We start from the raw sequence: 15,136 nt of genomic DNA on the forward strand, positions 1-15,136 counted from the left end.
TCACGATGTCAGTCGATAAATGTAATGACTTCCTTTGTTCATATGATATATCGGGTGATTTTTTCAAAGGTGGTGAGATCCTCACTCACTTTCTCGTTTATGTGTGTTTTATTTCTATGTTTATTATGTTATCCCTTTACTGAGGAAAAAATCTAAAAAAGGTTTACAAGTAAATAAATCCATGGTGCCATTCATGTGACTTAGAAACTAGAAAGTTTAAGTCTTAGAAATAAGGCTGCGGTGAAAATATTTGGAAACAGTAATAATGGAACCAATGATTATTGCATTTCAGTATCATATGCTCATAATTGAAAAATTCCCCGGTGATGTATCAGCAATTGCAACATATCACACAACTATAATTTGTCCTTTGTATCGAAGATTAATTAATTAACGCTGGGAAATTACATCTGCGACCTATTTTTTGCTTGTTGTTTTATTACAGGAACGCAATAAAAGAATTTCTCGGAGTTTTCCAGCATCCTGATCTTTCTGAGGTTGATTATTGTCATTAATCTCCTCTTATTTCATCTCTTTTTATAATCTATTCAGTTATTTCCCTCTGCTTGTGCGCGCTCAAGCACACACGTATTTTTACTCGTTACGATGACCTTAACTTTAAGCCCGGCGCACATTGAGACACAGGGCAGGGCAGAGCAAGGCAGACTAAGGGCATATGCTTGGCGCGCACATTGAGAAGCAGTCTGTCGTCCTATGCAGGTCTGTGATCATGGCTGCCGCTTATGATTACCTGAAAAACCTCAGTATTATTATTATTATTATTATTATAATAATAATAATATAATAATATAATAATAATAATAATAATATATGAAGTAGGAGACCCTCTCTCAAACATGTTTTGTTAAAGATGATGGCAGCATCAGTGGAATTGATTTTATATATGGTCTTTTCAATTCTTCTTATTATTCTCTTCTCATCAGGGCTGATATTTGCTAATAGCTGGCCGATGTTCATATCTTGGTTAAAGAAATGTTTTCTAAAAAATACTAATTTATTGTTATGATAACAAAAGTGGTTAACAAGTCTTAGTAATGGAATTCCAACGTTTCCAACCGTATCATCGGTTCATCTTCAAGGAAAGGTGAGCGTGGACTGATTGGAATGGGTTGTTGTTGTTGGAGATTAAGCCAGCCTTGTGCTGGCACGGGCTCTTGCTCCTAGAGCGCCCGTAACTGGAATATCTGTAAAGATACAAAAAACAGTGCTTTGGCGGTTAGTTTTGGAAAGGAGATAGGGTGACAGGCAGGATTGCAACCCTTTGAACCTTAACGGTAGCCCCTATCATAGGAGAGAAAGTTTTATAGCAGTGAGACTCAGCCTAGCTGAAGAGTGCTGAGTAGGAAGGAAGGAACGAGTTTTAGTTTGAGGGAAAGAAGGCGTTACCTATAAACATTTTAGGCGCAATATATATACATGTGTGTAGCATCTGAAAATATTGCAATTATATATCAAACCAACATTAAGCAGTATTATAGTATATAACATGTTCATGCATACTCACACTTATACATATGCTTCCCAAAGATGTTTTATGACTCCCATTGCAACCAGTGAAGTAGAGGGTTTGTGCTTTGTGTGGCTTTCATTGTTTTTTTTGTTTACAAGACACTAGGAGATTCCCATGTGTCTATGGAGAAATGCCGTATGATTCATCCTTTTACCTGGGAGGTGGGTGAGACATTAGGAGATTCCCTATGTCCCTATGTTTATTTAAGATGTGTCTGGTGATCTGTGCCGGTGTCAGCTCTATTTCAGTTAGGTTTGATCTGTAAGATTGTGTCTCTGGGCAGTCTAGTAGGTAGTGTTCGAGGGCTGGGATTGCCTCTCGGTCACAGTACTGACATAACCTGCCCTCATTTCCTATCATTTGCCAGGTGCAGAGGTATCCTAGCCTTAATCTGTGTGTGATGACTGAGAGTTTTCTAGTGGTTTGTTTTGTGATGTCATGCGGCGTTAGATTTGTGACATCCACATACCACTTTGGACGTCCTTGACTCTTGTAGGTAGTGACGTCGTACTTCACTCTCTTCTTGGAGTTTGGCATAGCTTTTTGCCATTTCCTTTAGGTGTTGTTGGTGATGGTTGCACTTTTATGCTTACTGTACTGCAGCTGAGGGCACTTTTGGCAAGGAAGTCAGCTTCATCATTTCCCTGGATTCCCACATGGCTGGGTATCCGTTTTAGTGTGACTCTCCTGCCAGCAGCTTGATGTGAATTGGCCAATGATTTTAATGGCTGTTATCAGTGTCACATTTTCTTTTGGATTTGTCGCTTTGATAGCGAGTATTGGCTCCTTTGGAGTCAATATGCACTGTTGTGTGTCCTTTTAAATTGGAATTTTCTAAGGCTTTTAAGATTGCCATTAGTTCCGCTTGTAGTATGGAGGCATTGTTGGATAGCCTCCAGCTTCCTTTGAAGTCCTTGGGCAGCCACTGCTGCTGCAGTTGCTGGAGCTTCTGTGTCAACTGAGCCATCAGTGTAATATATGTTTTCAGCTGCTGTGTTCCCGATTGCTTCTTCTGCTGCAGTTTTCATTTGTGCTGCTGTGCACAGTGCTTTGTTTGCCGGTAGTATTGTGAAGTTATACCGGATTGGGTCTTCGACCCAGGGAGGTGGTTTTTGGTATCCCTCAGGTGGGACATCCTTTGTTTAGTGTTTCACTGTGTCCTGCATACCCAGTTTCTCAGTGTCTGGAGTATACTGCCCGCATAGGTTTTTGGCGGGTCTAGTTCTTCGTGCAAGTTTTATACAACGCTTGCATTTTGTTTTTTTTTGTGTGGTCCATTTCTGTCGTTTCTGATGGTTTTGTTGCACAGAATGGCAATATTTCTTTGGCCTATCCTGTGCTTGAATAGACTGCAGTTGTGTCTCTGCCCTCAAGAGACAAATTCTTGTCCACATTGGGGCTCCAAGTATAAGTCCTCATTGCGTTGTTTTGGATGACTTTCCAGCCTCTGCTGTTATCCTTTCTGAGTTTGTCAGGACTGGTGCTGCGTATTCTACTTGTGCTCTGATGGTTTGTATGTAGAACCTCCTGAGCAGATGGTATGTCGCACCTTCTTGCAATGATGTGATTTTCTTTAGGGCATTAAGCCCTATTTTTGTTTTGGCTTGGAGGAGCTGTATTTTGCTTCTCAGGAGATAGTGAATCTGCAATGCAGACTCCCAGATATGTGCTATCTATCCACCCAGTCTATGACGTCTCCTTTCAGTAGAAGGTTGGGTGGATTTTGATCATGTTTTATTGCCATGGCTTTTGTCTTATTTCTGTTGATTTTGAGTCCAGTTGTGTGCTTGTCCTCAAGTTTTGCAAGGCTTCTTGCATCTTTGGAGCTGTCTTTGAGGGCCAGAGCTGACGATGCAAACATCGTCAGCATATATGAAGACCTCTACTCCTTGTGGTAGCTCGAGACAGGCTACATTTTCCATAAGGACATTGAATAAGAAGGGGCTTAGAATGCCCCCTGTGGAGTGCCGTTTTCAAGAGAGTAGTATTCTGACATTCTGCCTTGAACACTACTCTTGCTTCTCTGTCTTGCATGTATCCTTTTGTCCATGTAAGCAGGTTGCCCTTGATCCTCTTTCTGACTAGGGAGGAGAGGATGGTTGCTGCATTGGCTAATTCATATGCCTTTTCTAGATCTAAGAAAGACCACTATGGATTTTATTTCTGCCATTTATGGCACTTAGCACATCTGTAAGGCACTCATGGGTGCCTACTCCTTCCCTAATAGGCATAGAGCCTCATGATGTAGGGGCCCTGCTTTCCATAGTAGTCTGTTCAGAACCTTCCTTCTTTCTGCAACCTTTTCAGTGCAGCTGATGAGGGATATCGGCCTATATGCGCCTTCCTCTTTTGGCTTAGGTATTGGTTGTGTGTCTTGCTGTTGCCATTTCTTTGGCCTGGTGTGCTCTGCATATGTCCTGTTTACCAGGAGTAGATATACCTGTTTTGGGGCAGGGTCTCCCATGTGTCTCAGCATGCTGTAAGTGATTGCATCTGCTCCATGGGGCTGTGTCTCTTTTCCCCTTGCTGAGTGCACTGTTTAGTTCTTGCATAGTGAAGGGTGTGTCTGTGTCATCAGGTGTTGTTGCAGGCAGTATTGATTTCCCTCCATCTTGCTGGGAAATTTCTTTATTTTTTCCCGTGTTGTTTGGGGAAGGTTGTGGGATTTTGTCCTTTCTGCAAAGTTTCTGGCTATATTGTCAGCTTCTTCTTGTGGGTTGGGGTGGATGCTTTGCGCTGTTCTTCCTTTCCCTGCAATTTTTGCAAGGAATCTCCAGATCTGGGTTACTGGAGTTTGTCTGCTGATGTTTGCACACCAGTCACCATGCCTGTTGTTTTAATTTCTTTTGTCTCTTCAGTTGCATGGGCTATTACCTCTCTGAGAAGTCTGTGCATCTCCTCAGATGGTTCCCGTCTGAAGAGTTTCCGCACTCTGTTTTACTCTGGCATTGAGTTCTTTGACCCTTTCACAGTAGTACCATGCATCTTTGTGATCGATCTTGGATCGTTTGATCTTTGGCATGGACATGTTTGCTGCCTCTCTGAGTTTGCTGATGAACTCTTCATAGAAGAGTTCTATATCGTTTGCAGGGTTTTCAAGGTAGTTCCTCGCCCATCTCTCGTCATTATGGCTTCAAATGTAGCCCAGTTTGCAAACTTGGGGTTCCATCTTTCTGGTGGCGGTGGTATGGGGGGCAGCTTTTTGAGCCGTAGGCCAATGTCAATGGCTATGTGGTCGCTTGTGAGGGTCTCGTGCAGCTTCCATGTTGCTTGCTCCTTTCGGGCGGAGTTTGTGAAGGTAAGATCTAGTCTTCCTCCTTTTAGTGAGTTGGCTCTCCACTGTTTAATAGGCACACCTCTGGGAATTCACATGATAACTGGTGTAGATGTCTTCCAGTTGTGTTTGTTTGTTGTGTAGAGTTCAGGCTTGGGTGATGTGCATTGAAGTCTCCTCCAATTATTGTGTTTTCCTGTGTCGCTGCACTGAAGAGTGCTTCCCCTTCGAATGTGTTGTCCCGAGCCCTGTATATGTTGTGTACCGTCAGTGTTGTGTTGCAAGTGTGAGTTTTACGCTGAGTGATTCTACATCATCTCCGCAAGGGATGTTGTCTACCTTCTTTGAGGGGGATTGTGTTTTTAACTAGGGTGATTAGTCCTCTTTTAGTGTCTGTGTATGGTGTTTTGTACACTTTGTACCCTTTAAATGAAATTTGGCATTTTCCCTTACAAGTGTTTCTGTAACATTATGATGTCGTTAGTTATTGTTTGTGTGTGTGCTTGCAAGAATGCGTATTTATTGTTTGCACTTAGTATGTTCCCACTGGAGGACTTTTATTGTGTCTGTGTCTCTGCAGTCATTTGTGTTGTTGTTTCCTAGTTCGTGATTTGCACTTGATGTGCCTTGACTACCAACTCTGAGGTTTGCCCTGGCACTGGAGATGTACCTGGTACTATTACTTGGAATGAAACTGACACCCGGGTGTATTTGTAGTGCCATTTGCCACTGTTGTTGTTTATTAGTGTAGGCATGGTGATGCAAAGAGTCCTCTGGACGTCCTTATGCACTTGTCAACGACTTCTTTGGCTATTTCCTCTGAGAAGTTTGATCCTGTTAGTTCTGCAAACTTGAATAGCATTTGCGCAGTAGATTTGTGAGGTCTTGAGTCTGTGCGATATATTTGTCTTGTTTTAGTTCTGGGCGAACTTCAAACCTGTGCTTTGTGGGGTGGGAGGAGGAGGGGAGACTGGGTTTATATGGCTTTGGGGAGCCAGGAACAGTGGAGCTAGTTTTAGGATTTGGAGTGAGGAGGATTTGTCGGGTTTTCGGGAACAGGAGAGGTTAGGATGTATGTGTTGGTCGGCTTGGCCGATTCTGAAAAGCTGATTTTCCTTCTAGTGTTTGTTATTTGTTTCGTTGGTGTGTGTTGGTCTGGGTGTGGTGTTTGGGGAGTGTTTTGTGTTCCTTTTTCTGAGTTGAGGCTGACTTTGAGTCCTGTTGGGTCTAGGCCCTCCAGCTGCAGCAGCATAGGACTGTGTCTTATGCTGGGGGTGTGTCTGTGTGTTTTTGGGGGCTTGTTGCGACCCCCTAACAGCAGCAGCAAAGGACTTTGATCCCTGCTGCGGTGTGGAGCTGCTGTTGTGTGTTGTCTGGTCTGTGTGTGTGTGTGTCCAGGGAGGCTCCGAGGTGTGATTCCTTTAAGAGTGTCTATCTTCTGTAGCCTTATCGGGCATTTTCTGTTCCACGCATGGTGGTTCCCCTTGCATGCGGGGCATCTGGCATTTGTTTCTTGTCCATTCTTAAATTTGTCTGTGCAGAGTTTTGTGGATGTCTCCCCACTACATCCCCCACCCCACAAATGGCTTTGGCGGTGCAGGCACTGCTATGGTGTCCGTACCTCTGACAGTTAAAGCACCTCAGAGGTTCTGGTGTGAAATCCATGGTGGGAAGGAGCCCCACATGCCAAGGTTCAGTGACTTAGGCTGAGTTCCTTTCCATTCTACTAGGACTTTGCGGGTTGGCTGGGGGTTGGGTCCTTTTGTATGGCATCTCTCTGCTTTGATTACCCTGGGATTTTCCAGAATAACCTTGGTTTCAAATTGCAGAGGGTAATGGCATAATATAAATCTGCAGGGTTTGTCGTCAGGATTGAGGAATTTAAAGCTGGCAGGATATTCTTCATATATCATTTTGTATTCAGGTCTGAGGGTATTGCAAACAGTTCTCCCCTGGTGGTGGGTCTTACCTTGAACAACTTACCCTTCTTTTCGAGGTCCTTAACGAATTCATATGCACTGGTTCCTGTTGGAGGAGTTATCAAGTATTTTCCATGTGAGGGTGAAGGTGCTGCTGGTGGTCCTTGTTTGCGTTTGTTCCTGGTGACAAGCTGGAATCCATCATCTGTGTCCATGGCAGGGGGTTTTCCTTGTCCCTCTTGAGTGGCTGTGGTGGATTCTTCTTCGGAGGAGGTGGAGGAGTCTAGCTGAGGTCTAACTGCTTCAGGGGCATCTGAAAAAGAGGAAGAAGAAGACGTTGTCCGTTTCCGGTTCTCAGGTGCTTCTGCAGTGGTGGGTGTGGGCTGGGTTACTTGGTCCATGGCTGCATTCGTCTTCGTCTATCTGTGAGGGGAGAGAGAGAGAGAGAGAGAGAGAGAGAGAGAGAGAGAGAGAGAGAGAGAGAGAGAGAGAGAGAGAGAATGTATGTGTATGTGTGTTGTTATATTTTTTATTTTTGCCTGAAGGGCCTAAACCTGGTTTATGGGAGACACCAGCCTATCGTTCCTGTGCTACTTGCAAATAAGGATTGCGAGAGTAGAAAGTTTTTGTCCCTTTGACCCTGCTTCAATCGGAGTTTTCAGACCCCAACGGCTACCGAATTTTAGGCAGGAGAGACTGTTAGTAATGGAAAATTATTTGAGAGAGAAAGATGTCATATGAATTTTCCTTATAAAATGTGAGAGAGCACTCTCAGAAGTATAATTCCGGTTCTCGTGTCGTCGCAATCGCCGAAAGTTCCGCCGAAATCGCTGGAAATCTCGCCGCTATCGTCGACTGGGATGGCGGCTATCGCTCGCTATCGCTCACGTTCGCCAGAGAAGGTCCTCAGAAGAGATGTTACTGCTAGGAGGCCGAGCAGCACACTGCTTGGAATGGGGTCATTCGGCGTATTTATTGTCCCTCCCCGGTGCTCTGTCTGATGGGCGCTGTTTTCATTGGCTGAACAGAGGATTAAGTCCCTGAGTCCAAGCCGTCTTGCAGAGGTGGAAGCTCGCGCTGCTTTTCGCGTGCGGACGCTGGAGACTGGGAGCGTAGTATTGGCAGGGGCACCTTGAACCTGGTCCGTTCGATCGGCTCTATGGTTGCCGGCGGGCGGCGCCCTACTTGCCACTGTCGGAAGGAGTGCCGTCTCTTGAGTGGTGTTGAGGCTGGTTCTCTCCTTCCCGATGTGTAGGGCCTCTAAGAGGCGGAGGCGACGGTGGTCTGCCGCCTTATCGATGATACCAATATTAGGAATAATGTCCTTCCGAGTTATCCTTGTATTGTGGATGTTTTTTTCATGATTATGGTGGCGCGCCTTCCTGAGCGTGGCAGGATATCCTCTTGGAAAATCGCATCGTTGTCATACCGATGTAGGCGCCGGGGCATTCCCGGACAGGACATTTGTATTGGTAGACAACGTTAGTTTTCTTGATAGGGTCCTGCATCACGGGGGTGGGCTGGTTGTTTTTCATAATCAAGCCTACTAGTCTTCTTGCTTTTATAGTAAATGATCAATTTCACTTTTTCGCAGGGTCAGTGGGGAGACGTTCCTTTCGATGATGTTACGAAGGGCTCGCTCGTCCTCTTTGTATTTCGTTGTGAAATACTCCTTGTAAAGAGAGTGACGTCTTCAAGTGCGGCGGGGCGAGCTTCTGCTGTACCACTTATCGATGTTTCTGCGAATGGGCTTTTTCGATGTCCCGGTTGGAATACCCATTGTTAAATCAGAACTTGGGCAACACGTTCTAATTCAGTGTGCGTGTCCTTCCACGAAGAGCAGTGTGAGAGAGCTCTCTTGATGAGGCGCTGATTGCAGTGCGTTTGTATCTCTCTGGACACTCGCTCTCGCCATTCAGGCACATGCCCAGGTTCGTGGGTTTCGTATACACTTGTGTTTACGAAGCGTTCTCCTTGTTGCCCGACGAGGACGTCAAGGAAGGGGAGGCGACGGTCACGGCAATGCTCGATGGTGAAGTTGAGTCTGCTGTGGTCGTGGAAGGCTTGTCGCAGGCGCTCTATTTCTTCCACCGTGTTGGCACTGATTGAACGTGTCGTCAATATATCGGACGTACATAGACGGTTTCTCGATGGTGGCGAATACCCGACGCTCCACAGCACCCATGTAGAAGTTCGCGAAAAGTACTCCGAGGGGAGAAACCGATCGCTACACCGTCTTTTTTGTGTGTACATATGCCTCTGTGGGTGGAAAAAGGGGCCTTTTTTGTGCATATTTCAAGGAGTTTTTGGAGGGCATGCTCAGGGATGTTTAATGGGGGCGTGGAGTCGTCTCTGTATACACGATCCAGAATTATCTGGATTGTTTCATCCACGGGACGTTCGTGAAGAGGGACTCCACGTCCATCGATGCAATAACTCCTCCGGGGGGTGTCGTTTTCAGGGCTTCTATAAACCCGGCAGAGGACTTCAAACTGTGGTCATCTGGAACGTAAGGGGTCAAATAGCATTCAATTTCTTCGCAAGCTGGTATGTAGGAGCGGGAATTTGGCTAATAATGGGGCGTAACGGGTTCCCTGGTTTATGGGTTTTAACATTCCCGTATATATAGCCAAGGTCGTAGTCTCCAACGATCGGCAGCAAGTGAAGGGCATTGGAAGCTGCATTGACAGTCTCAATATTCCTATTGGCCCCACGTTTAAGTGTATTCCAACCGGGACATCGAAAAAGCCGATTCGCAGAAACATCGATAAGTGGTATACCAGCAGGCAGGCCTCGCCCCCGCCGCACTTGAAGACGTCACTCTTTTCTTTTACAAGGGAGTATTTCACAAGAAATACAAAGAGGACGAGCGAGCCCTTCGTAACATCATCGAAAGGAACGTCTCCCCCACTGACCCTGCGAAAAAAGTGAACTTGATCATTTACTATAAAAGCAAGAAGACTAGTGGCTTGATTATGAAAACAACCCAGCCCCCGTGATGCAGGACCCTCTCAAGAAAACTAACGTTGTCTACCAATACAAATGCCCTCGTCCGGGAATGCCCCGGCGCTACATCGGTATGACAACGATGCGATTTTCCAAGAGGATATCCTGCCACGCTCAGGAAGGCGCCATCCATAATCATGCAAAAAAACATCCACAATACAAGGATAACTCGGAAGGACATTATTCCTAATATTGGTATCATCGATAAGGCGGCAGACCACCGTCGCCTCCGCCTCTTAGAGGCCCTACACATCGGGAAGGAGAGAACAGCCTCAACACCACTCAAGAGACGGCACTCCTTCCAGACAGTGGCACGTAGGGCGCCGCCCGCCGGCACCATAGAGCCGATCGAACGGACCAATCAGGTGCCCCTGCCCAATACTACGCTCCCAGTCTCCAGCGTCCGCACGCGAAGAGCAGCGCGAGCTTCCAAACTCTGCAAGACGGCTTGACTCAGGGACTTAATCCTCTGTTCAGCCAATGTGAAAAACCACAGCGCCCATCAGACAGAGCACCTGGGAGACAATAAATACTGCCGAACGACCCCATTCCAATCAGTCCACGCTCACCTTTCCTTGAAGATGAACCGATGATACGGTTGGAAACGTTGGAATTCCATTACTAAGACTTGTTAACCACTTTTGTTATCATAACAATAAATTAGTATTTTTTAGAAAACATTTCTTTAACCAAGATAGAACATCGGCCAGCTATTAGCAAACTATCAGTCCCAGATGAAAAGAGAATAATAAGAAGAATTGAAAGGACCATATATAAAATCAATTCCACTGATGCTGCCATCATCTTTAATAATAATAATAATAATAACACCTTTATTCCATAATATTACAGTAGGTATTCTTACAATGTGCTTTAGTAAGGGAAAGAGATCACTCTGTAGGAGTAAGTATATGGCCAAGAGGAATACCCATAGTGCATTTGGTTTAACATCTGAGTTGAGTGATGCAAGATTCAAGAATTATTTCAGATTAAGCAGAGAACAATTTGATGAGGTGCATAACATGATGCAAAGTGACATATCATCTGAAGGTTGCAACGCCCAAAAACCAATCGGGAGTAGAGAAAAGCTGGCTATTTTTTTTTTAAATCAGTTTTATTTTCCTTCATGTCTGTCTTTCTGCAATATAGGAATGGAGGAAAAAATCCATTGATGAACGATTCCCTTTTCTTTTGACCTGCAATACTGCACCATAATGTCATTATAATGATAATCGTCCAAAGGAAAAATAACAGGGAAAACAGTGTTGATAAGCACTCAGGTCTTTCCGAGAGATTCATCAGATATTAACAAAATCATCGGACATGATTAATACTTTCACATCATATAATAATTTGGTGGAAAATCATGGGATGTGTCCTGATACTGTTCTGAAAGCACAGGGAGAGACTGTGATATGTCAGTATTAGACGCACCAGTAGGTGTACATGCACGAGGAGTAGGACATAGGATGAGTGGGAGGAATAGATTTGGGGATCAGGAGACATGCCGAGCAAGGTTTCTTCAGCATCTGAAACTATGCGAAAAACATCCCGTTTTATCTTGTGCTTTAAGGCTGGTTGCATTTTTGCCGTCGATGTGTACATGGTCATGAAAAATGATAAAGGGGATTTCTTTCTTCCTGTCTAAATTTTTCATCAATTTTTTTCCTATCAAGTGCTCTCTGTTTAACTCTCTCTTCATGATTTTTTAAGATCGATTCCTTGAGCAGAGCAGTAACATCATTCTGATTTTTCTTTACTTCTCTTGCATGAGCTGTAGGGTCAACAATACTCTCACCACCATCATTTAATTCATCGTCGAGTCCGGGATTTTAACGTGAAGCAGTGATGAGTTCTAGGTTCCCTTCTTCGACCGAACTACTATCATCATCAAATGTCTGTACGCTCTCGTTGTCAGTCAGAGAATGATATCATGTGGATTACTGAGCGAGTTACTTCCTGCGCCGCATGTGCGCAGAAAACTGCGTTTCAAACACTGCGTGACGCAGGCCGAAGCAGGTCTGCCCCTGCGCTGTGCTGTCCTGCTTGATAATGTGCGCGCTTCCATTTAAAATAGTGAAATGCAGTTTCTGCCCTGCTCTGTGCTGCGTTGTCTGTGTCGCCTGCGTCTCAATGTGCGCCCGGCCTAAGTTAAATGGAAGTATATGCGATACACATGTGAGAAAAGCCAGGGCAGAAACTCATGCAGTATTATTCAAGCTAATTATTCCCTAGGCCTACTCTCAGTGGAAAATAGTTTATAATTAAGGTTTTTTGCGAAAGGGAACTGGAATCCAGACCATAGCAAATTGTATGAGCCGTCAGGTACCGCAATAGGTGCATTTGTAAGTTCGATAACTGAAGGTTTTAAGTTATGCTTCATCCAAGGAAATTCAAAGCACCAATAAATCGGAAGGGTTCTTAATGACGTCGTAGTAATCAAATTGCACGCGTGATATGTTTATCATACGCAGTGTGAACATACTAGACTACTATGTGAAGTTGAATCTAATGTTTGTTTGTCTGTATGGTGTTTTTACGTTGCATGGAACCAGTGGTTATTCAGCAACGGGACCAACGGCTTTACGTGACTTCCGAACCACGTCGAGAGTGAACTTCTATCACCAGAGATACAAATCTCTCACACCGCAATAGAATGCCCGAGAATCGAACTCGGGGCCACCGAGGTAGCAGACCACGACCAAACCGACCATGCCACCGAGGCGCTAATCTAATGTTACATGTGAAGAAGCATACAAGAAACCGACCTCATCCAAAATTATGTTATTAGATCAGCAAAAACTGAGTAATGTTTCCTTGCCGTTTAGGAATATCTTTTGAGGTGAAGTTAAAAAAAAATAGAGACTTGACAAATGTCATGGGAAAGTCTAATTAGAAGTTACCAGAAAGTTCTAGAAATTGCCAGATTAGGCCACCTATTAATGTGCTATAATATGCCAGTTTGGGATTTGTCACACGTGGACTTTTAAGATCGACACTTCTTCCAACACTTTTGGTTCATCATCATCTTAAATTTAATTATATATTTTCATTTTATTTATTAATTTGTTAATTCATTAAATGATCTCTTCTTTCTGTATTTTCCATAACCTCCTGTTACTTCTTTATTACGAACACCATATTCTTTGGAAGATTGAATTTCAAGTCAGTGGCCCTTGCGTGATTGTGCCATATGAATAGGGTTTATCTTCTGAATAACAACAGTTATAATACATTTGGAACGTCCTTAATTTTCCTTAAGATACTATTTCTATCTCTACTCTGTTATCCGACTCTTAAAATTCTTCTTAACGCTTTATTTTTAAACTGATGAAATCTTTTAGATATGCAGTTATTCCAGTTTCATGTGTACATATCTGGATAACTTTTTTTAGGCTTTCATTAAATTCCAACTTATGATATTTCTTCATCGTATATTATTCCTGAATTTCTGAAAGGCTCAGTCTCATTAATGTATTCTCCATCCAGTTTCGCTCCATCCCTTTTTGAACACTCTCCTCATGATTCCTTTTTTTTTTCATCCTGTTATTTTCATGCTGAGACCTATCTCTAGATATATGATGAATTCTATTTAATAAGTTTTAAAAATCCTTCGATGTTGTGTTGATTGAAACCGCATCACCTGTGTATTTTAAGTCTGTCAAGTTGTTATCTCCAACAACTTTTTTCTTTCATTTTATAATCAATGGGGGGGCGGGGGCGAAGGGGGCGCAGTAAAGGTGACATAATATTCCCTGTAACATCCCACTATTTACTGGAAATTCTCCCGGCAAGATTCCATTAACATTATCTTTTCATTTGCTTCGTTCAAGGATAATTTCTGCTAGCTTTACATAGTGACCTTTCATAATATTGGTCTGTAGACGCTGCCAAATGCCTTCTCAAAATCCACAAAAGCACACTATATCACAAATATTTGATCTGTGCAATTCCTGCCCCTTACTAAAACCAGCTTGTTTATCAGTCGCTTTCTCCAGCCTATTGAGATGTACTACCTTTGCCATGTCTTCCATCTCTCAGTCTTCAGGATTTGTTTCCTTATTTCATATTCTAGAACGGTTTAGTTAGGTCCATTTCCAGAGTAAATAATCACTGTGACCCTGTTGACCTAACCAGGAAATTTGCGTACCTGATGGTTAGTCGACTGTAGTGATTGACATCGAGAATAGAGAAGGACAGGGACTAACAACATCTTTCCAAAAACCTTAGTGGGGTGACACGTTAAAACCCTTTAGAGTCACCCCTTCGAGGAGAAAAGTTTTGGTGGTATAAAGATAAATACTTCTTTTCGCTTGCTCGGGGAGTACGTCTACAACCTACTTTGTTGTTATTGTTGTTGTTCTTGTTTTGGGGAGTGGTTAAGTCTATCTTAGTTTAACCAGACCACTGAGCTGATTAACAGCTTTCCTAGGGCTGGCCCGAAGGATTAGGTATTTTAATATGCCTAGGAATCAATTGGTTACCTAGCAACGGGACCTATAGCTTATTGTGGGATCCAAACCACATTATATCGAGAAATTAATTTCTAATTACCAGAAATACATTCCTCTGGTTCCACGTTGGCAGAGCAGGAAATCGAACTCGCGACTTCCGAATCGGTAGGCAAGCACGTTAACCACTTGTGCAACAAGGATCTTGGGAGGAAAGGTCTATGGAAGAGTCTAAAAAGGTCTGAAAAGGGTGTTTCACGTTGAGTTAAAGATACAGGATTTTTCGGATAGGTTATTTATGATTTATTAATCGAATGAAAATGGAAAAAATAAATAATGTGAATGTTAAACATTAAAGAAAAATTGTTTTTGATAAAATATAGCATATTCATTTTAATTTTTGTTGGTGAAACAAGGCTCTGTTTGACCATAGATTTTAACAGACTTTGATTTAAGTTAAAAGTTAGAAATATATTGTTTACAACTTATGAATGAGGGGAAAATCTTGCATGCATCCAGAGTAAGCTGGAGATCGGACCACGCCTTGTTTTTTTATTCAGATTCTTTCTCGAAGAGCGGGATCACGCCTTGTTTTTCTATACAACTTCTTTTGCGAAGAGAATGCTTGCCTTCCAGTTCTGAATACTTTTTGTGCTTAAGTTGCTAGATTCATGCTCTCCTTTCTTTTTTCAAACTCATGAATGCCACCAGAACCAATTCATTTTCAGTACCAATGTGAATTTGTTTGAAGAAAAAAAAAACTTATTCGAAAAATGTGAATAAATAAAGGTTTTGTGTTCCCATAACAGACACCTACTACGTCATCAGTTGAGCATTAAACCTGAAGTACCACGTGTTGAAAGCAAAAGTTTTTATCATATCAAGTTCCACCACATTCATTCTCTCTCTCTCTCTTTCTCTCTCCCCTCTCTCTCTCTTTCTCTCTCTCTCTTGT

Source organism: Macrobrachium nipponense, chromosome 30 (assembly GCF_015104395.2).
Source record: "Macrobrachium nipponense isolate FS-2020 chromosome 30, ASM1510439v2, whole genome shotgun sequence".
NCBI classification, from domain to species: Eukaryota; Metazoa; Arthropoda; class Malacostraca; order Decapoda; family Palaemonidae; genus Macrobrachium; species Macrobrachium nipponense.